At 36.9% G+C, this 24,199-nt stretch overlaps 1 protein-coding gene across 13 annotated transcripts in view; it reads left to right on the forward strand.

The window, feature by feature from the left end:
* RAD51B (RAD51 paralog B) overlaps positions 1–24,199 on the forward strand; it is a 619,726-nt gene that overhangs the window by 55,320 nt on the left and 540,207 nt on the right. The gene's annotated exons all lie outside the window — the stretch shown is intronic.

Here is a 24,199-nt window from a genome sequence, read left to right on the forward strand (position 1 = left end):
TACTGCTTGCTTTCTCCCCAACTTTGGCAATAGCTTACTATTTTTTCCAGAATCGATTCCTCTGGCGTTATGGGCTTCTATCATCCTTGCTGGAGGGAAATGACGTCAGGTAAGTAGAGAGTGTGAAGGAAAATAAGCATAAGGGTCCTGTTTTCATGTAGCTTTAGTCCTGCCTACCAGACTTACTGCCAGAAACACATAAAAAACCTCGTCCCAGCTTTCCGCTTGACTTTAGGGGGTGAAATTTGTCATTCTTACATAATACATAGAATATTTATCAAATTACATACTAGTACCACAGGAGTTTGATTCTCTTTGTTAGTATTGTCTAAAGTTGCAACATGTAAAAAGTCTCTATCCTTACTTTTTAAGCTTGCCAATATAAAAAAAAGTAGTATTTCCTGTTGGAGCGTGAAGCTTTTTCTCCCTAGCTCTTATTTAAGGAGAATATGTAATTTAGACATTTGGATAGGAATAGAGGAAGTAGCCAAAAACTTTTCAATAGTCCAGTTAAAATACATAATAGCATGTGTTTACAGTAAATCTTTGGAAAGAAGGTTGGAAAATTCTGGATAAAGTCATATATCATGTACCTCAAAAGCATGCCTTGCTAAGTATAAGTGGGAGGAAGCAGTACATATCCTAACAGGGAGTCAGAGATTCTTACTTAGAAGTTTCTCTGGCAACCATGTTCCCATCTTGGTAGTTGAAGGGCTCAAAGAAATGTCCAATTCTGCTTAATCTGCTGGCTTTTGTGTTGAGTTAAATGCCATCACATTCTGTAGCCTCTCAGAGTAAATGTACACTTTTACTCTGAATTTATACACAGGAATGTATTTTTTTCAGTATTAGAAATTTAAGAAACCCTGCAACCTCCCCCAAACGTGGAAGTCTGTGGAGAATTCACCTCATTTTAATCACAGATGTGGATGAGGGACAGTCTAGCTTAAACATGCGGACTTTGGCCTCAGGCCAACATAGGTTCTAACCAGGTTTTTAAGTTTGGATGTGTGTCCTTAGACAAGTTAATCTCTGTAGGCCTCACTTCTCTCATATATAAAATAGTTATTCATTCATTCATTCCACAAGTATTTACTATTAGTCACTCTTCTAGGTGTTGGGGATACATCAGCGAAGAAAACAATGAGGATCTCTTTGTGCAGCTTGCATTCTAATGGGGGGGAAGCAATAAACAGGAACGGTATGTTAAAGATAGTAATTGCTGTAAGAAAAGTAAAAGTAGAGCAGGGTCAGGGAGATTATGGAGTAGGGAGGAGGGCAGGTGCAGAATTAGGGTAGTCAGGATTGGGACCATTGAGAAGGTGACGTTTGAGCAGAGATCTGAATGGGGTTTTCAGAGGCTCACTCTGGTTGCAGTCGTGTGGACAGCCTGTAGGGGGTTACAGCTCCAGGCAGAGAGAATTGTTAGGAGGCTTTCAGAGTAACCTAGGTGAGAGATGATGGTGACTTAATCAAAGCAATGGCACTGAAGATGGTGAGGAATGGTTGAATGATTTTCTGATGGTTTGGATATGTTGTGTGAAACAAAAAGAGGAGCCTAGGCTTTGGCTTGAGGAACTAGATGGATGGAATTGTTAGTAAGTGACAAGAGGAAGACTGTGGGTAGAGCAAGTTTTAGGGGGAAGATCAGGGGTTTAATTATGAGATATCTGTTAGGCATCTACATGGGGATAATGACATCTACCTATAGGTTGGTTGTGCTGATTAAATATGGTGAATGTCAATCAGTTGGCATAGTATCTGACACAATTATCTCTGTGATAACAGAATATATTGCTACATGAAATAAAAATAACAGGTTTCAAAAGAGATATTCAGGGAAAAAGGGCTCATAAAATATAATAGGAAAACTGAAAAATAATACATTGAAATATTGAGGAAATCTTCAAGAAAATAAAAGTCAAAGAGATGCAAAAATATTACAGAAATATTAAAAATAATAGAGAACCCATGTAGGAGGTCAAACTCTTTTCTAATAGGACTTTCAGAGAGACAGATGTAAGAAAATGGGAGGCAAGAAGTTATCAATGAAATAATACAAGAAAAATTTCCAGAACTAAAGGACACGAGTTTCTAAATTGAAGGTGCTAAGCACTATGAATGTGGGGGAAAACACCCCACAAGAAACATATTACCAGGACATTGCAGAGCATCAAAGCACCAAGTCACAAAGAAAAGAAGGGATTAGCAGAGTGTCAGACTTTTTGAAAGTAACACTAGAAGCTACTAGAAAATGGAGCAATGCCTTCGAAGTTCTGAGCGCAAGTTATTACTAACATAGATTTCTATGTCCAGCCAAATAGTCAATCAATTATGAGGAAAGAATGAAGATATTTTCTATGTAAGTTCTCGAAAAATTTATCTCCTGTATGTGCTTCCTTGGGAAGTCATTGAGAGATCAGAAAGAGGTAAGACATGAAAGAGACATGAAAGAAAAAAGAAGACATAAAACCCAGGAAAACAGAGGGTATAATGCTGGAGAGAACTAAAGGAAATTCCTAGGGTGATGGTGAAAGAAAGTCCAGGATGACAGCCAACAGGAGGTCTGGAGATGACCAGTACAGGTTGGAGCAGGAGGATGTAAGATCCCGGGAGGAGGTCTCTAAGAAGCAAATTGAACTGAGACACGATGTGTTTGACCATTCTGAAAGAGTTTGATAGTTTTTTTTCAGAGAGTTCGGGAATAAACTTCTAACTTAAAGGAGTGTGCACTGCAGTAGGCGGTACACACAAGTAAACAGGCAATTACAGTATTCTGTCAAGGGTTGTAAAGCTTAGTACTCTGCTCCTACACCAGCCATAGTTGGAATACAGGCTTAGTATTTAGCTCCTTGAGCATCTGTAATTGAACTGGCAAACCAACAGCTTGGGGCTAACTGTTGGATTAGCTGAGGAATAGTGCCACACTCTAAAAAAGAAAACTTTTTTTGTTTTTCTTTTACAAGGGATGAGCAGGGGGAAACCATTGTTAATTATTAATTGAAAGAATGGAAAAAGTTCATGTATATATCTATAGCATATATCTGTTTTTATTTTTGTATGTATGACACATGCTTATAAGAACACTTTGTTTTTAAAATGATTGTGCAGTAGAGCAAGGGAGAAAACTTTCAGTTGTTAATTTTAGGTTAGAAAGCAACTGCATTTCCTGTATTATAATTTATTTTACCCTTCCTAGATGACTTATACCCCATTGACTTATGCCAATAAAGAAATGTTCTCCCAATAAAATAATGGGTTTTAAAAATGGAATTCTTCACTACAATGTTATTTTGTAGTTGGGGATTGATTAAAAGCAAATCTAAATTTTACCGTTTGAAGAATGCTGCCTGATTAATAATAAAACTTAGTCTAAGTTTAGCATTTTTTCTTTTGTATACTTTGTCTATAATATAAAATGTAGCAGTTCATCTCACATCAGCATTTATCTCGTATAAAAATGGAATGATGTTTATGTCTCATCTAATTTATTACTTGGTCAGTTAACATACATAGATAAATGGAATGAGCATATAAAGAAAAACTGCAAGGGGAGAAAAAAATAGCCTAAATGAAGATTATTATGTATTAATATTAAGATTTTATTGTAGTTAAGTTCCTATAATATATGATCATCCAGGAGTCTTGGAACATAAGCTAACCCACCCAACAAACACTGATATGTCAGCCATATGTCAGGTTCTTTGCTAGGTCCTGGGCAAACAGGACAAGTTAGGACAATCATTCCTGTGTTCTAATAATTCTTAGTCCAAAAGAAAGAAATTTGACATATAATAAACAAGTAACCATAATAAAATAGAGGGTCAAAAGTGCTATAGATGATATTTACCAAATGAATACAGAGAGAAGGTCATGCTAAGGAAAGTGTATTAAGAAGACAAACATGGAGATGTAATACTGTTTGTGGAAATGGCAAACATTTCTTTTTGTTTGTAGCATACTCCTAGAGTCAGAGCAAGGACTAGGGAAACATGTGGGAGCCATCTCTTAGAACAGGCTTGCTATACTCAGGGGTTTAATCAGTTCCTTCTAAACAGTGTTCCTCACATTTGTGAGATTATAAGACTCACTTAGAAAGTTAAAACAAGACAAAAACCGAATTCCTAAACTTCACCCCAGACCCAGAAAATCAGAATCCTCAGAGGAGGGCTGGGAATCTGTGTTTTTAACAAGTGCCCTGGTAGTTCTTATAGTAATCAATTTATTGGGCAAATCCAATTTATTAGGCTATAAGCAAGTATTGTTTCCAAAATTTTCTAGTCTACGTGAGATTTCAAGCAAGAGCACATTCCACAACTTTTTGTGTGTGGGTGTGTGTGCCCACACGTATGTGTGTGCACGTGCACACACACACACACGCAAGTGTATTTTGTTATTAAAACAGTCTAGGTCAGCATAAAACTTGGGGAAGTATTTCCTCCCAGTGCAGGCTAGAGCTGTGACTCAGGCTGCTTGTGGTCTAGCTCAGAGATACCGTGTCCCTTCTCCCTTATCAAGATCTAGATTCTCTATGTGGCAACAGAGTAGGGGAATAGGGGGATTAAAGGTCTTCAGAGTCGTTGGTGGTGGGCAGTGTTCCAAACCTCTTAGTTCTGCCAGATACTGGTGGCCTCCACCAATGAGGTGATCTTAGTATAGATGATTATTTCTTCCAGGTACTGTCCAACTTCATCCAGACCCCTTCTGTTAGTGAGGCCCCCCACAGAGAGGGCTACCATGGCTTTCCCCACTGGTTCCTGTTAGTGGTCCATTCTTCCTAGGGTGGCCATACTCCTGGACATCCATTTTCCCCATCTTTTATTTCATGCTTTTACACTTGGGGGCATTGGAATTGATAAGGTCTTGTTATTGCCCCCCAAGGGCCCTAGTCCTTTTCTTACCAGACAGGCAATATACTCTACAGTACATGTGGGGGTTTGGGCTTTGGACATGGACTACTCTGGTTAGTCCTCTTCTTTCAGAAATCTCCAGACAATTAGCTACATATATCTCTATGTTCAGGTGCTTATAGGTTCTGCAGCTCATCAAGCAGCCAACTTGGGACCAAGCTGCCAGTCTCGCCTTCTTGCAGACATCTCCACCTCCCAATCTGTATGACCAGTTCTCTTGAAGGGCTCCCTAGCGATGCCACCCCCATGAGGCCAGACTGCCAGGCTTTCCCTTGCCTTGCTATCGTTCTGTCCTTGGGAGGGTTGGCTCAACGTACCAGCCAATTTTGTTACTTCTTAGCCAAACTAGGGGGAGATGTCTAGACATAATTTTCAGTGCTTTCCCTCAGATGTTGGCATTTGCTGCTTTTTGCTCTCAGCTGTGGCCCCTCATCACTGATTCTGGGACAATATGACAAATGCCACTTAACATCTTGTTAGATTATGATCAGGTAAGTTTAGTAAACGTTATTGCAAGTAGAGGAAAATATAATAAGATTTGTATTATATAGTGTTTAAAGTGTAAATTAAATAAAAGACCTCAATGGAATTGTACCTTTGCTAATTCTACCAGAATTAACACAATCTGTCTGCTTTACGGTAAGGAAGAAAGTACATGTATGTATGACTATGAATCTTTGTAGAGTGTCAGCGTCAGTAACTTCCAATATCCTGGTTGTATACATGACAAGACACGGATTCAGTGTATGTGATGCTGCCAGAACACTAATCTGTCACGACAGAAGAACTGGAATTCATTGCTGTTTCTTAGCTAACGTTGTTTTCCCAGTTTTATTATCTGGTACCTTCTGGGTAAAGGGAGTTTAGACCACTAGGTGGTGCTTTGTAATTAGAAAATGCAAGTGCTCTGTTGCTACCAGTAGGCTCAGTCTAGCAAAGCAGTGAATGGCCAGTGAGAATAGTTGGTGGCAGTCCTAAAACACAGGTTTAAAATAAGAGAGAAAGGAAGCGATAAAGATAAAAAGAGAGAAAAGAAGGAGGTGGAAAGAAAAGAAAAGGAAATAGGTATATTGTGAAGGAAGTAGTAAAATGCCATCAGTAATTACCTCTGGAAAATGGTCCCTATGGCATTTGTTGCTGGTTCATTTCTTTGTTTATTCTTTGATTTGACATATATTTAATGAGAGGGAATGTGGCTGAGGATACCATGGTGGACAAGATGTTCTCCCTACTCTCTGAGCGTCCATAGGTGAAGGGAGCTTAACATATTTGAACTTAAAATCTTGACCTCTTTGTTTGGTAGAGTATATGAAATAATATGGAAAAGAATACTTTTTAATTTAAGTTGTATTGGTTTTATATCCTCTATTTTATTCCCCTACCAGAGAAAACCTTTTCTGTAATAAAAAAAAAAAAAAGTATTCTTATTAACATTTAAGAATTTGCTTCTCAAGGACTAGTTTTTCAAGAATCCAGAGCATGGGACTCATTTCTTGGCTCTTATTAATGGAGGGAGGGGCCCTTAAATGTGTTGAATGAATGGTAGGATCACATGGGGTCCTCAGAAGCCATCTCCTGGCTTCAGCCTTCCTGGCTCTCTGGAGAATTCAGGCTCTGACTTTGCACTTTCCTGACAGTGCCATATTCCCTTACTGACTGTGGCTCACCACTGTCATTGCTGGTTTACAAGGCCCTCTGTGTTTCTCCGTAACAGTGAATTCTTTTATGGTAGAGTCTGTCTAATTTAACTTATTTACGTAATCTCAGTGTTCGGCAGGTGTGAGTGCTCACATTTTGGTTGAAAGAATGAATAAATCTTAGTAGTTATAGTGTACTTGGTATGGGATAGGCTTATATAGGAATCCTTTCTGAGAGAGTTAACTTTTGGATATACCAGAAAGACCTTCCTTTAACACTTTTCACATATATGAGAGTGTGTAGAAAATTACCTCGAAGTGAAAGATACAGTGCACTTTCAAAGATACCCAGAAGATACACCAGTCGTAAGATAAAGATGGATTTATAATGCCAATTATGTAAATATAACTCTTAAATTTTAATGTGGATTCTGTTGCTTTGCCTTGGATAAATAGCCCAGCTGTAGTTTTCTTATTCTAAAATAACAGGGATTGATGGCGCCTGTTATTTACGAGTTCAGGCTCTAGGGCCTACTGAAGAGTTTATCTTACAAAGAGGAACATTGGAACTAAGTCAAGATTGAATAGAGAAGTAAAAGATGGGAAGAGAAGGCTTTCACTGCAAGTGAATTCTACTACACCGGAGGTTAGTGTCAGTAGATCAACATCTATTTATTGAATGCCAGAGCTTTTATATGCAAGAATACATATTAGAAAATAGATGTCTCATTATAGACCTCAAAATGCTTGCGATTATATAAAGAACACATTATAAAAAGCCTTCAAATAAGACATGTTTTTTAAACAGCTTTATTGAGCTATAATTCACATGCCATACCATTCACCTTTAAAGTATATAATGCAGTGTTTTTTTCAGTGTATTCACCGATTTGTGTAACAGCCATCACTCTTTAGTTCCAAAACATTTTCGTCACCCCCCCAAAAAAACCTCTATATCTAATAACAGTCACTCTTCGTTTCTACCGCTCCCTAGCCCCTGGCAACTACTATTTTCTGTCTCTATAGATTTGCCTATGCTGTAAATTTCATAAAAATGGAATCATACAACATGAGGTCTTTGTGACTTATAATGTTTTCATAGTTTATCCATGTTATAGCATGTTATCAGTTCTTCATTCCGTTTCATTGCCAAATAATATGGGTATACCTCATTTTGTTTATTCATTCATCAGTTGATGGACATTAGTTTGTTTCCACTTTTTGGCTATTATGAATAATGCAGTTATGAGCATCCATGTACAAGTTTTTGTGTGCACATATGTTTTCATTTCTCTTGGTTATAGACTTAGGATTAGAATTATTGGGTCATATAGTAACGTTGTATTTACCGTTTTCCAGAGTGGCTTTACCATTTTACAATCCCATCAGCAATGGATGAGGATTGCAATTTCTCCATGTCCTTGCCAATACTTGTCTTCGTTTGTTTGTTTTAATTACAGTCATCCTAGTAGTGAGTATGAAGTAGTATTTTATTGTGGTTTTAACTTGCATTTCCCTATTGGCTAATGATGCTGAGAACCTTTTCATGTACTCATTGACCATTTGTATGTCTTCTTTGGAGAAAGGTCTATTGAAATCCTTTGCCCATTTTAAATAAGATTGTTTGTCTTTTTATTATTGAATTGCAAAATCTCGTATGTTCTGGATATAAGTCTTTTATCAGATATTTGACTTTCAAATAATTACTCTCATTCTGTCTTTTCACTTGTTTCTTTGAAGCACAAATGCATAAATCTAAATGTAATATTTACAACATAATGAAATGAGGAGGTTTCGATTTATTGCGGTGAGTGTGTGTGGTTGTATCAGGTAGGTTGTCATGAAGGGGATGAACAGGGTGTTCACAGTTGTATTTTATTGATACTCAAAGCTGTTCCCTAAGTCAATATGGAATGCAATTATAGGAAGCCAAAAAAGAGCTAAACTACTAAGAGTGGATCATAATTCCTCTAGGATATGACACTCCTTCATACCTTTGTGTTATCCTACTTACAAGCTAGTAGAGAAATACTCGGGTTTGGGATAGTGAGAAAAGAAGAGTCGTTTCCTGCTTTTGTGGCTCAGGCAAGATATATACTCTTATATAATAGATATATAGCTAAAAATAAAACAATAATTAAGGAACAACTGGTTCCAGCAAGGATGACAGTAGTTCTACTTTTGTCAAGTCACCATCAGAGAAAAGTCCTCATAATTGATCAATATCATAGTGCTATATAAGCTGTTATCTTTCTTTGACTTTAGGTATAGTCAGAGTAACCCTTTGGATGCTAAACTCGTATTTAGATGGTGGAGAGGAGGTAGGTGGAGAAGATGGAGTGTGTCTTTGCCACAGCCTGAGTGGAAATGTTTCCCTACTAGTAACTGAACAGGTGGACTACTTTGATGATTATGGAGTGATACACTGAGATGGTTGTGATGGCTTGTCCATCTTTCTGACCAGTCTCTCTGAGTAGTCCATTTGAGAGCATTTTTTGTCCCTGATATCAAAGTGCGGTTGTAGGAGTGGAGATGTTTTTAAAGTTGACCGAGATAAACTAAGAAATGGTCATACCTGGCAAATGATAGGCACGGATGAGTGATTTTTGTTTCTTTTTTTGCATTAAGAATTTGAAATAGAGCACTAAAAACCTTCTGGGAAAGATGTTCACCTTCTCAAGGTTTTCCCCTTGAATGGCCTATCAAAATCGATACAGATTCTTGACCAAGAGTTCTCCGCTGTATTATGTGAAAAGATGTAGGTTTTGTAAAGTAGCCGGGCATGTGCTGTATGCTTTTAAATTTTTTTAATTTTCTTTTTTTTTCACAATGTAAGAACTAATTCCAGACTATAGATAACACTTACTTATGAGAACAGTTCCATAAGCTTTGCTTCCTAAAGTGTAACTATTAAACCTTTTGTAATAAAATGCAGTTGTCTCTTAAGTATCTTTTAGATTGATGTTTTATGAGTGGCTTAAGTTCTTCAGGCACATTTCCCCCTGACTCCTCTCTACAACCAGAAAGAAAGATATTTTGGATGTTCTTAATCTTAATCTTGTGCTTTGATCAGAATGAAGAGATGAATCAGAACAGTTACCTAACACTAATGCTTTTGGGGGAGATCGCACAATATAATTTTGAATCTGAAACAGCATTAACTATCAGTTTTGCTTTTTCAGGCAGATGGGCAAATTTGTAATCACGAGTATATTGCATAATGGTGACATAATTGAGGGTGTAGGCTTAGCCATTAGAACATAGCCCCCAAGAGACTTGTGTTCAGTACATAATGTAAAGATATTTTAAGATGATTGTGAAACTCTGCTGTCAAATAGCAAGGACTTCTCAGTCAATTGTGTCTAGTTTGCTTTGTAGATGATGGTGTTTCTGATGTGAAAACAATCTTGACTCCTCCATGTCTTACTGGTATCTGTGGTTAAGTATAGCTAAAACACTATTAAATTAAACTTTTGTGTGATAATGTGCTCCCCCAGACTAAGGAGTAAGCACTTTATGAGTCTTGAGGAAATAGTCTCATTTGACAGTTTCACTGCCACTTAAGATTTTATCTATGTGTGATGAGATGATGTAGTGACTGTTAAATTGGTTCACAGGCTAGGGAGATAATTGATAAACTTGGGCCTAGAAACTGGAGATAGGAGATCTATCACAGAAGAAAAGTAATGATCAAAAGAACAATGTTTGCTGTTGTTGACCAGCTCTGAGTGTGAAACATGTAAGATATTTGGGCTCCGATTTGAAAGATTAGTTACAGAATAATTATGTGATACTTTTTCTATGCCTATCACTCTGATAGGTACTGGAAAGTTAGAGCAAATAAGACATAATTCCTGATCTTGAGATACTTACATTTGGGGCACGATAGACATACAGGCAGGTACTTTCTTTGGCACTCTGGGGTAAGGACCTTTTTCTCCCCCATATGAAAGCGTACACAAAGGGGGATTACCAAATACATTTGAACACTCTATCAGCTGTGGTGAAACTATTTTTATAAAAGGCAAGAATAAAATAAATGCACACTTCAGAATAGTGATGGTCATTGGGAGGGAGGCAGGAAGATGGGATTCTGAAGGGGTCTACACTTAGCTTCATTGGGATGGGCCATATTCTAATTCATAAAATGGGTGATGGGCTCATCGGTATGCACTTTATCACTGTGCTGCATAACCTACGTTTATATATTTATGTGTAGATTTTTTTTAATCTATCAAATGGTACATAATTTAAAAAAAATCAAGATGTTTCAGTGAACATTTCCCAATCTTAATTAAAAGCTTTCATTCACTTAGGGTAAGTTGTGGGCGAAGAACTCACTCAGTGTTAGCCGAACTGTTTCTCTGTCTACTATATATTTATCTATTCCTCTATTTTTTGCTTCAAGTTTTGAAACACAATAAAAATAATGTAGAAGTGTTTTCACATGACCTTAATGTCCTGTTTCCCTGCCCCCTAATGTTCCATGTACTCGTCCAGAACTCAGTTTGTAGGTCAAAAGGATTTTGTCTGGGCGGCCAGGCAGACATGTAACTATTCATTACGTGTGTGTGTGTGTGTGTGTGTGTGTGTGTGTGTGTTTAAAGTCGGTGCATGGCTTAGCTAGGGATTTTGAAATCTTTGTAGGGTTTTCCTATTTGCTGGGTGGTTTTAGAATTGAGGGCCATCAGAATTAAAAAAAAAAGAAAAATACTATTTCCTCTTTCATCTATGTCTCATATTATACAAGTATTCTGAAAATAGCACCAATTTTCTGGGAAAGGTCATGACTGAGACTTTTCTCACCCTTTACCCCTACTCTCCAATTCATGTTTCCTTCTTATAACGTGGTCATGTGCTTGCCCAAGTCTGGCTTATGAACCGTGTAGAATATTTGTGCAGTTTTGTTTTTTAAACCCTACACTGTGCACATGATGCAGTATTTAATTTGGAATGAGCTCTGAGTTCAGTCACACGTGCTTCTTGTGGTGTTTATCTTGGAATCCACAAGTAGGAGGGAAGTATTTTTGCATTTTATACATCTGGACATTGTTCATGGTCCTCCTGTGACTTGGGAATTCTGTGTGGGGCAAAATCCAGAGAACAGTATTAAAAATAACATGGAGTTATAGTGACATCTGAGTAAAAACCCTTGAGAGTATGCTTCTAATCCCAGCAGAGTTTGATTCTGATGGTGAACTTTTTCAATTGTGTGGTTCACTGTTGGCCTGCATAGATTGCAGGGATTATAAGGTTACCTGATACCCTCACATGTAGGCTAATGGGCTGCCAGACTTTCCGAAAATCTATAGCAGACTTAGCTTCTTGAGGGAAGATTTTGTCTTGATTTTGTATGGGGTAAAATAGGTAATGTAAATTTTGCTTACTGCTGCTGTGCCTCTGCTGCTCTCTTGATCTACAAGCATCTTAAGAGAGACATGTGAGGTCGCTCCCTTGATCCTGCCTCATTCCACCTAGTTTAGAGCTAAACATTGACCCTGAGAACACCTCAGGTGCTGTGTCTGGACTGGGTATGGGGGGTGGGGTGGGTGAAAGGGTGGGGTTCTAGTAATCTTATCTTTCCCCTGATTCCACATGAGAAGTTGTTTTAAACAGGATTGGACATAGTATAGTGCAGTTCCTCCTCCTGTTGGCTAGGGTTCTGCTAAGAATGGAAAAAGTGGGAAGGGATGTACAGAAGCCATGCTGCTCTTTGAATTAGTTTGCATATGGACGGCATTGCTTTTTGGCCCCAATCTAGTTTTCTTTCATTCCCACATCTCATCTTTTATGCAGCTGCAGAGAGCAGGCTGGGAAAGCGAATGAAAGCTTCAAACAGATTTGCACTTGAATAAAAGAAAGAGTGATTTCTCTTGTTCAGAGTACAGACCACTTTGAGTAGAAAGTTGTTTGCTTTTTTACTTTCTGGGTAAGGACTATTTGCTTTTTCCCCTTCAAATGTTATAACGAGGGGAAAAAGCTAATAAAGTAGTTGGACCTGTTGGTTATAATTCATATAGAATTTTCAAATGTGCTCAATGAGATTCCTCATATGATTATAAAAGAAGTAAATAAATGGAGGGCAAAGGTCAAACTTCTTTTGAGGTTTCAGAATCAGTTGAATATGAGGTGGTTTGAGTGCTTGGATAAGACCACTCAAGTAGGAGTTGTTTCTCTTTGCTGTTGTTTTTGGCCTTCCCTTTGGGATTTTTTCCCCCTTTACTTTTGTAATGCGTTTTGCAACTTTCTGTTAAAAAAAATTCATCAAAGTTGAAACTTTTAGCGAATAAACATATCCTGGTCCTATGATGGGAATCAGTATAGCAGGAATGAATTGCCTTTAGCTGGACAGAGGTTAATAGTAGGAACTGCAAGAGCTGATACCAAGATCATGCTTATTTAATGTTTTAATGACTCCAAAAGAAAATGGTGAAATCTGCTGATGACACCAAATTATTTTTGCTGACCCAAACAGGGATTTCTGGGAAGTTTCTTCAGAGTATTTGGAATAGTGGAAGAATTGGGTAATGTGGTGCCAGATACACTGAACCTGAAGTGAAGGTTTATATGAAGTAGCAGGAGTAACATCAATATATATTGAAGTTACAAAGCCTGCCAGGTCCTCTAAGAGAAAGATTGTGGAATCCCGATGAAAGACTTGACTTTGGTTCCTCTGGTGAAACGAACACTTAGGACAAAGAACATTTTGATATGTAGAAAATGAAAACTATGGCAATAGTTGTGATTACCAAGTGTAGTGATGGAAAAATATGATGTCTGAGTTTGTTTATTAATGCCAGCAATAAATAGTACATTCAAGTAAATGCTATTTCCCTTGAAATGGTCATGGAAGATTATATACTTATTTTATGCATGTTCCTTTTTGGGGGCAATAGCTCCTCGTACATTTTTTTGACTATTTTCTATGGTAGAAGGTTTTCATTTTTAGGTTACTCTCTATTTTTTGAGTTTGACTTTTTTAGATTCCACATATAAGTACATGCAGTACATGTCTTTCTCTGCTTGGCTTATTTCACTTAGCATAATGTGCTCCAGTTTCATCCATGTTGTCACAAATGGCAGGATTTCCTTTAGAAAAGTTCTTGGTTGATTTATTTCACAAGCATCACTCATTTAAATATATAAGTTATAGAGGCTTATTAGGATACCTGTTTCATTACATTATGGGAACACCATGTTTATAAGTGACTTTTTTTTTTCAGAGTCTATGTCCCCAAGTGTACTCTTAGAGAGGAAGCAGGAGGTTGTGTAGTAACTGGAGAGTTCCTTGGATGCATTGATATTTTCTTGCTAGAGCCTATGTCTGTTTAATGAAAAAGATCCTGTGGGTTAATAAATTAAATAGCCACTGTCACAGGGGCTGTGGGCTGGCCACTTACAACCATCCATCCATCCATCCATCCATCCATCCATCCATCCATCCATCCATCCATTTATTTCAAAAGAGCAATGAGTCACAGCCCCTTACCTCAAGATGCTTGGTTATTGCATGGTGGTATATCCATGTGAAAAACAAAACAACGACAAAAAACCCAGCAGTCATTGCACTGGCATCAGTTGAGTAAGCCAATGGCTTTCAAACATCTGTGGCAACTTTGTTTTGATTAAGTAAGGGTGGGATGGGAATGGTACTGAATGCTTGCCTTCTCTTTCCTCTCTCAATGAGAATTCCTGGAGTAACTTTTGAAAACCATTAGTTCAGACAATAAGTTATTTGGAGGGTCAGAAAAGAGTTTGTGTACAGAAGCAGCTAGGGAGACTTACTTCATTTCTTCCTTACTCTTCTGAGATTACTAAAATAAAATAAAAAATTTCCATTTGCAAATGCTATCCCTATTTTGAAAGTCAGTATAAACACAAAATTCCCCCATATCTTTAAACTTATGACAGTGTTTTACCTTCATAGTTCTCATATTTAAACTCTTAAAATAAGAGAAAAATCAGGAGAGTTTCTAATCTAAGAGCAGATGGATACCCCAACACCAAAATATGCCATAAAGCTACATTGTTCTAAATGCAGGGCCCCAGATTGTCTGTGTGAGAGTTATTGGGGGGAACTTGTTAAAAACAAAGTTTTCAAACTCCAGCTCAGACATCAAATCAGAATCTCCATAGTAAGGCCCCAGTATTTTAACAAGTTTTTCTCTGCCTAAAAATAATACCTCCTAAATATAGATGTACACAAAGAAGCCTAAAAGTAGAATAATGTTAGAATGTATTGAAATGAAGTATGATGTAGAGTTTGTCTTATGCAGTTTTGATGACAAAAGTATGATTAATAATTATTTGAACCCGCTAACATAATAGAATGCTTGGTATCACGGTGAACAGATGGATTCTGGAGCCAGAATGTCTAAGTTCAGACATAGTTTGTTTACTTATTAACTATGTTACCTTGGGCAAAATATTTAATAATTCCTCTGTGCCTCAATTTTCTTACCTGTAAAATGGAGATAATATTAAATGGCACCTGTCTCAAAGTTTTTTGTTAAGATCACATGAGAAAAGCACCTAAAACACTATTTGGCAATATAAAAAATTGCTGTTACTATTAATTGTCCCTCTCATGTATAGAAATAAGCATTTTGGTCCCTATTGTGATGCTTTTTATAATCAGTTCAGGTCTGCTTAAGAAGAAAGTGAAAAGCAAGCGGAAAAAAATGATTGCTCAGAATGTGTGTGTGTGTGTGTGTGTGTGTGTGTAGGTATGCATTTACATCTAACTGTATTGTATAAAAGTATATAATGGGGAAAAAAGTACACCCTCTTTAATTTCTTTGGAATGGGATTTTCAAGTAACAGTTTCTAAATTTGCTACATTTTGCATTTCTGCACCACTCTGTAATAAAACCAGCAAAAGTGGTGTGATCCTAACAGACTCGGTAGATGGCGCTTTAGACTTAGTTTTTGAAGAAACCAGTACAATGGGGGAAAGAAAACTAAAGCACATTTTAATAGGCTTTTTTTTCACTACTAAGACAATTTCATCTTAGAGTACGTGCCCCTAAGAAGTAAGGATTTTTCTAACAGAACTGGATAATAATTTTAGCAAAAATAAATCTTCCAATTGCTATGTTTGGGCCAGGTTTTTCACTTGGAAAGTTTTTAGTTGTGTTTTCAGCCACAAATATATAAGGAAGTTATTTTCTTTCAAAACATTGCCTTATTTATGAGTTTTTCCCTCTTCTTTATCTCTGTATTAAATATTTGTGCTCCTAGTTTTTTGTCCCTTTATCATTTATTTTATAAAAATGTAGTCATATTTAACAGTTCAGCTGTATTCATTCTAATAAACCTTCAAATATAGGTCTACATTAAAGGACTATAATTATAGGACTTTTGTTACTACTTTATTGTGCTTTATCTTGATCTTAATCTTAGTAATAACTCTATGAGGATTATTATTACGTTCTTTTAATTGTCTCAGAGATGTTTAGTAACTTGCCAGGCTCACGAGTAGCTGATTCAAGAGTTACATTAGTGCATTAAAATTGTGTTTTTTTGAGCACCTACTATGTGCCAGGGATGCTAAACACTGGGCATAGTATAGTGACCAAAATTGACTAAGGCCCTGCCCTTATGGACCTTGTAGATTTTTAGATACTTGATAAAGTCCCTTTGAAATCTATAGAATTGGGAGTAGGTCATAGAGATGCAAAGATGTATCTCAGAGTCACTGTGATAGTTGGATAGACCAGAGAGCACTTTCACCAAAGGGAAAGAAGCATACCTAGCCTGAATGTATTACTACATTAAAATATTTACTTAGGTATGCTCACTGTCGCCAAGGGAAAAGCAAGACCTCCTTTCTCTCTCCAACTCTTGACAGTTAAATCATAAAATCAACAATAAAAAACAACATGAGCGAAACTGCCTTCCAGATAAGAATCAGGAAGAGTAAGGAAAACATGAGTATACTAGAATGTCAGAATTTTCCATTGGTTAAATGGTATTAAAATATCTAAAGCAAGACTTGTCAGTCAGTAGTGGGAGTCTGAGAGACTAATGCGGTTTGTGCGCAGCAAGACCAATGGTAACTTCTCGATGGCTTCACTTGTGCAATTTGGTCAAAACCCTTGGTGTACAACTGGGCTAGTGATACCTCAAATAGCTAAGGACCCCTTTTATCTTGGGACATTGAACATTTTTCTTTTAATTAATTTTTGTTTAAAAGTTTCACTGTTATTTTCACATATGACCCCCAGCTCCTGTGATATAGAAAAGTATGTAATTGATGAGGAACCATAGAGTTCTAAATTGAGGTCCACGACTGGACCTTTGTAAATCAATAGAACTCCTAAAATTGTGTAAAATTTTATGTATATGTACTTAGGAGCATTACTCTGGGAAGAAAGGTCATAGCCTTTGGAAGATTCCCGTAGAGTTCTGTGACCTTAAAGGTAAAGAATTGTTGTAATTAGGTCTCTATCCAAGGGGGTCTGCTAGATTCACTCCAATTCTGGATCATGAAAAGAGCTATTTTCCCAAATAGGCATCTTGGAGGAGGGGTGATTTTGTTCCCTTTTAGGGACTGTAGTTTTGAGATTCTGAGTGAATTTGGGATTTGAAGGTATGTGTTTAACAATGGAGTTTTGGAACTCTCAGCTCTCAGTAGGGTATCCTGATTTGAGGGATACCTTTTGGGGGAATTTGAAAATACTGATTCTTTCCAATTCAATTCAACCTTTTAGTTGGATTAATAGTTAATTTTAGAAAATGAAATAGGAGTAGGAAAGAGAAAAAGTTGTTAGATCTTCTCAGTGGAATAAGTAACTAAAGAAATTAATGCATATACTGCTCCCTTCCCTATCACCTGTCTTGTCCTAACACTTGCCTATACTCTGCTGAAGAGCAGGTGTATATAACTTACACTTACAGTTACATATTTGTGATAAAGCTGTTACCGGTGGTTCTAGATAGAAAAGTCAAGAAGTAATATTAGTTTCTTAATTTGGGGTATTTAAGTCCCTTATTTTGATCTAATATTTTTGGATTGAACCGTGATCTTTTAATATACTAGTACCTACCAACTAGGGTATGGGAGGATTAGGCCAAATAATAAATGCAATGTTTAGTGCAGTATCTGGTAGGTAATAAATGCTTAATTTGTTAGCTATTGCTGTCAATATCATCATTATTGTCATCAGTAACATATATATTATATATCCCCATGGCCAAATGTACAGTATAAAGCATAAATGGTAAAATCACCAAAAGACATAGAGGAATGGGAAGGTTGAGTTGATTAGCCTCTTGTTTAGAGGAGCAGATTATTCCAGAGGTTAGGGAAGAGGTTCCTACAAGACATGTTTAGCTTTCATTCGTGGATTGATGGCAGTAGGGATAGCTCTTTTGATGTGAGAAAAATATAGTAATGTCATCAAATCAATTGTAAGCTTCATGAGGGTAGGAGCTGTATTTGATTTACCTTGTTTCGTTAGCTCCCATTTTAGTGTCTGGCTCATGGTTGGTATTCCATTAAATATTTGTCTTTATCTGTCTCTGTTTTCTTCTTGGTTTCTCATTTAGTTTCCACAATAGTTGCTGTTTCCTTGTTTAGAATTTCTTATGAGAGAATCACATGAATAATGTGACTCTCTCATAGAATTATTGATTAAAATACAGATATTAGTGTTCCTATTGCATTCTAGAGTCCAGATATACATTGGTCCAGAGTAATTTGTTATGGTCTACAGAAACATTGTAGATATGACCCTTTTGAAAAGTGAACTCTTATCAGTCTTGGCTGGTTCTAGAATCACTTGTTTGAGTTCAGATTAGGGGACATGTTGAACTTCTTTGGTCATAGAAATGTCTTCTTATTTCCTACAAATAGAAAATGAACTCGGACGTCTTCTGGGACAAGGAGAAATAGTACAGATCTCTTGCAATAGGAATTGGGGTCTGGAGATAAATGCTGCTCAATATACAGTGTTACGTTATTTTTGTTTTGGTGGCAATTTGCTTACAGCATATGTAGTTTGTAGCCTGTGATTTGGTATCCGTTGAAATATACTATAGTTCATTTGGTCTGGAGTTGCGTGGAGTTTGTAATAACAATATCATCTGGTTGTCAAAGGACTTATGGTCATTTTTATTTCTATGGTACTCTGCTATTGTCAAGTGATGTTTTTGTGAACATTTTTCAAAAGAGTAGAAATTGAAAATTAAATCATTTATTAACCAAATAAGGCAACTACTTCTAACCTTTAATGTAGCATTCATTTTCCCCTAAAGCTTATTGTCCTCTTGATTTAAAAAGCTTGGACAGAGAGGAGTAAGAATGGTTAAAAGTTCTGGAATTGGGAAGTGGGAAACTGCCTCCTCCTGATTATTTGATCACAAGAGTCACAAAAGAGTGGGCCTTTCTATCGATAGATGAGAGTTCAAGTTTATCTGAATTTAGAATATTAAATTGTATTTTAATGATAGTAGCATGTTTTTTAACCTTACATAAATCATAATTGACTTTATACTACTCTGTTGTATGGTGAGGTGATCTCATGTGGCTGCAAAGTTGTTTATCGTTAACCCTGAAAGTACCTCATTGTCATAAAGGGACCTTCTATAGCTTAGTGTTTATTCGCAAAATAAGCCACATTTCCCCCCTCTCATTAAAATGATGGAACCATTTTCTAGCATATGGAAACATTTTTGCACCTCATGTTCTTTTGAGCACATAACCCCATGTGATTTACAAATGTTGGTAAAAGCAATAGATATTTTCAAATGCTGTTAGAATGGTCAAATTAATATACAGGTATTAAAAGAAAGTTCTTCATTGGGATAACTGAAGACTAGGATGAATAACGTATTAGCTACATTTTCCAGTGTTTTACTTTCAGAATTTGTTTTATTTTTATTGTACTGTACTGTCAGTATCACCACAAAAGATACAGCAGTCATCCCCTCAGGTAACCACATATTGCCCAAACGAAAGGTAGACAATTCTTCCTGGCTTCGTTATAGAGAAAATCATAACTAGAAGTTAAAAAAGTTGTCCAAACTTTTGAAAGTATCATTTTAAAGTATTGTCAATAACAAAGTGCATACCAGTGTGAGATTTTTAGCAGCTAAAATCTGTGCGTGCAAAAATGAATGAAGTGTTTCTGTAATAGTAATGAATAATCAGCTAGGTATACAGGGAGAAGTAATATTAAACGGTGTCATAATGCTGACAGTGTACATGAATAGAACCAGAGCTCCTATTAAAAATAGAACATATCTCTGCAATAAGTTGTACATTCTGTGGTCTAAACTTGGTCCTAAATGACATCTTGAAGTTTGGCCCTGTCTGAAAACATCTTTTGAGGAAAGACTGATAGTATAGCTGCTGTCTTCAAGGAAAAAGAAAAAGTGACATCACAATCTTGTGTTAAACGTAATGAGGTGAAGTAAAGATGTCTTTGAAAAATTGGTGAGCAGCAGAAAGAGGAGGGAGGAGGAGGAAAAAGGAAAGCTCTTCAAGAAATAGAAATAGTGGAAGATATCAGGGTATCTACTATTGTTAGGAACACCGCATGTAATGAGATTTTTGGCAGAGTGAAACTTCAGAGCTCTCTGAGGATTCTGAAAGGAAAAAAAAAATTTTTCAACACAGTACCATTTCTGAATCAGACGTTCTTTGGCATCTTAAACTGGATGTCTGTAATTGTATCAGCTGCTCTGTGAGACTTCATTAATTCAACACATATTCTAGTCCTGTCTACTATAGGTTAGTAGGTTAAGCATGCAGGAAGAGCAAACTGATTAAGATATTGTTTCTACCCTTGGAGAACTTATTATATAGTAAGGGAGAGAGTGTAAATATACAAAAACATCTATAGAACAAAGCAAAATGAACCATATGAGACGACTCTGTAGACAAGACAGATCTCATGCTTTTGTCAAGATGAATCCTTCATGAAGGAGGGGCATGTAAATCGGGTGTTATAGCACATGTAGAATTTTGACAGGTTAAGATGGGATTGAGGTAAGAGTTAGGGTTTTTGCAAAGAAAAAAGCATGAGCAAAGATGGAGCAGAGGTGGATATATTTGGGAACAGGGAGTAGCTGAAGTAGGGTGAAGTATAGATTTTATGAAGAGATTGGTGGGAAGTAAAATGGGAAGTAAAGCGTGGAGCCAAAGTGAACTGAAGATTTTAAACTTTATTCTCTCGGCAGTGGAGAGTCCATAAGGCTTTTTAGCAGCAACAGGATAGGAACTAATAGGATGATTAAATTGAAGGGTACAATGGAATAGGGAGAAACTAGAATTAAAAAATTAAATTAAGAGGCCATTGCTGAGGCCCACATGAAAAAATAATAAGGGCCTGACTTAAGGTGTGGCAGTGGAAGTGGAAAAGAAAGGAGAAACATGTGGTAGGCAGAATCAGCAGAACTGAGCCATGATTTTATGTGGAAAGTAAAGGAAAAGAGAATTCAAGGAAGACTTGCATGTGGGGAATTAGGGCAGTGGTGGTGCTATTAATGGAAAGAGGAGTAATAGGAGGAGGGGCTGGTTTGGGGAATTAAGATTAGTTAAATGCTTGAGGTGAATGTGCAGGGGCACATAAAAATGGTAAGGAATAGAAAGAAACAGGAAGAGAAGAGGAACTTGAAGGTGAAGCCTTAAGAAATACATACCTTTTGGTCTTTGAAGAAAAGAAAAATTAGCAAGAGTGGTCAAAGAGGGGAGAAAGAAATCAGGATACTGTGCTATTAGGAGTTCTCTCTTACACGGTGTGACCCTGTTTTACTGCAACTGCCATAGTTTCTACTGCCCCTGCAGTCTCTATTGTACTACCCCAAGGATTTTTCAGTGTGCAATAAATGGACTTTTTGCCAAAAAACCCCCCCAGAATTTCTGGGTAATTGGTTACATTAGCCCTCTAACTTGGGCTAATTATTCTATTGTTCTTTCTATTTAAACATCACAGAAGCTGTTATGAATGATAACCAACAGAATATGAGGAATCAGAGGCTTTACATTGTCAGTGCCAAGATTCTATGCTGTTCCTGAGCTCACCTGAGAAGTGAGATTCTGTGTGCCAGTTCCCCACTCAGAACAGACTCAGAGTTTGTTGCTTCTTTTGCTGTTTCTTATGAATGAGGGAATGATAGTAGGCATTTTGTAGGTGTAGAGTCTGGCTGTCATGTTTGCTCTCTAGATCAGTATGTGACTTAGAAACCAAGAGGTGAAAGAATTTTAGTGGCAGTTTAGTCAGTAGTATCATATGCTCCATGAGGGGGAAATAGATGAGGATTAAGAAAAGACCATTAGGTTTGGTGGTTTTGAGGTCTCAGACGGTCTTTGAGAAGGTAGTTTTAGTACAATGATATGGATGGAAGAATCTGGGAAATTAAAAAATAATTACATTATAAAGAATGAACTTAGCTATCGTAAACAACTCTTTCAAGGGTTTAGGAAATGAATGGGAATAGAGAGATGACATGTTAGCTATAGGACTACTAGGGTGAAAGGAAGTCTTTTTTTTCCTTTTTTTTTTTTTTAATGGGAAAATGAACATATTTGTAGATGGAAGTAAAGGAGCCTCTGGAGAAGGAGGGAGAGAAGGTAGGGGTTTGATTATTGACTGACAGATCTTGGAGGAGTCTGGAAAGAAGGAGATCAAATGTATGGGTTGAGGTATTGATATTGGGATGGAATATTTAGCAATCAGAAGAGAAAAAGGACAAAAGATGGGTGAAGGTACAGGGGAGCTTCCATGTAGAGAGGACAGATGCTATGGGAGGATGTACCACATGACCTCAGACATCTTATTGAAGAAGGTAAGGACATTTTCTAAGAATGGGAAGAAAGGAGAGAGGAGAAAACATGTGGAGTAGTTGCAGTGAGAAATAGTTAAAATGAAGTAAGGTTGAGTTTCAGAATGGACATAATTGAGGCTAGATAATTTTATTTCTTGCCTTTCTTTAGTAAAATTCATGTTTCTTTTGCTTAAAATGACAGAAGAAAATTCCATGAAAGTTAGCGCTCAGAATTGTGAAGACTTTTGTTGTCAGTTAATTCATGCTGATGCACATGTCTTGGATCCAGAAATATAAATGATGATGGTCCCATTACTGCTTGTGGTTGGGTCACAAAAAAGCAATATACACTTAGGACTTGAAGGTACTTTCAAGTGTTATGAGAAAACAGAATCTCTCCAGGGACTTGTTCTAGGAATGTAGCTTGGGATTTCGCCAAGCATATCTCTTCTGTCACTCAGTGGCATGGTTTTGCATGACACAGTCTCTGACTCCTCGTTTCTGATTTCCTCTGTTTCATATGAAAGATAATCTTTAGGTTTGGAAATATACCAAATCAAGAAGTAGCTTAATGTGTAAAAGATGTTTGACTCAATCCAAGAAGACTTTTAATTTTCAGAATTTGTGATGATAAAAATGAAACATTACATATAGATATTGCTGATAGTTCAGAAAAGTGCGACATTAAATTCTATGTGGCTGACATTAATTGTATTTACTGAACTTGACAAACGACCACAGAACAAAGCAGAATTGAACTATCTAAGAGGACACTCTAGGTAAGACAGGAGCCATCTTTTATTGTCAAGGTGAAGAAGGGGTGTGTGAACTAGACATTGGAGTACATGTAGAATTTGAGCAGACTAAGATGGGGTTGGGGTGAGAGTTAGGCTTTTGGTAAAGAAAATAACATGAGCAAAGATGGACAGAGGTGGAGATGCGGGATGTATTTAGGAACCTTCTTTCCTTAGTTCCATTTTTGAAAGTAAAGACTTCAGGTAGTGCTTGATACTATGGAGGACACAGTCCAGATAACATGACATCTTTTTTGTTTGTTTTGTTTTACTTTAATGGTTATTGTCTGAGTTTTAGTTTTACCTGCTACTCTTAAACTGGAAAGAAAATTAAAGAGTCACCGAAGTCTTTACATTTGAGACTTGGTATCTCCATTCAGTTCAACTGAACAATGTTTTTAAATAGCTACTACATATAAGATGATGATGAACAAGAAAAAATCCTTCCCTGTTAAGAGAAATTTCACTTTGGAAAGTTTGATTATTTGAGCCGACTGCTTTAATGATCAATATGTTAAACAATATAAGCAAACCAAGTTATGTATAATATTTTACATTCTCATTGTGATTCTAGAGGTATATTGTCTAATATGTTTACCACTAGCCACATGTGGCTATTAAAATGAAAGAAAATTAAATAAAATTTAAAAATTCAGTTGCATTGTTATATTTCAAGGGCTCAGTAGCTACACATGACTAGTAGATTTTGTAGTGAACAGCACAGATATTGAACATTTTCATTATTGCTGAAAGCTCTGTTAGGTAGTGATGCTCTAGAGATGGAGAACATGTTTTAATTGTTTTGGTCACATGATTGGCTTAGTCATTCATCTGTTCAACAAACCTTCATTAAATGCCGACCATATGCTAGAGCCAGGTGATAAAGTTTAACTTCTTGCCCTCATGGACCTTTCAATCTTATGGGTGATAGAGATAATAGGTGAATAAAATAGAATGTGATAAGTGCCCCTATAGGAGGAGAAATCCAGGAGGCTGTGAACATATTTAAGAAAAGGACAGAAGCAAAACTCAAGATGTACTTTTGGGGAAAGATGAGTAGGTATTGGCTTGGTTAAGTTGGACAGAG

The sequence above is a fragment of the Rhinolophus sinicus genome, chromosome 3, assembly GCF_057876585.1.
Source record: "Rhinolophus sinicus isolate RSI-liver-muscle chromosome 3, RSI-T2T, whole genome shotgun sequence".
NCBI lineage: Eukaryota > Metazoa > Chordata > Mammalia > Chiroptera > Rhinolophidae > Rhinolophus > Rhinolophus sinicus.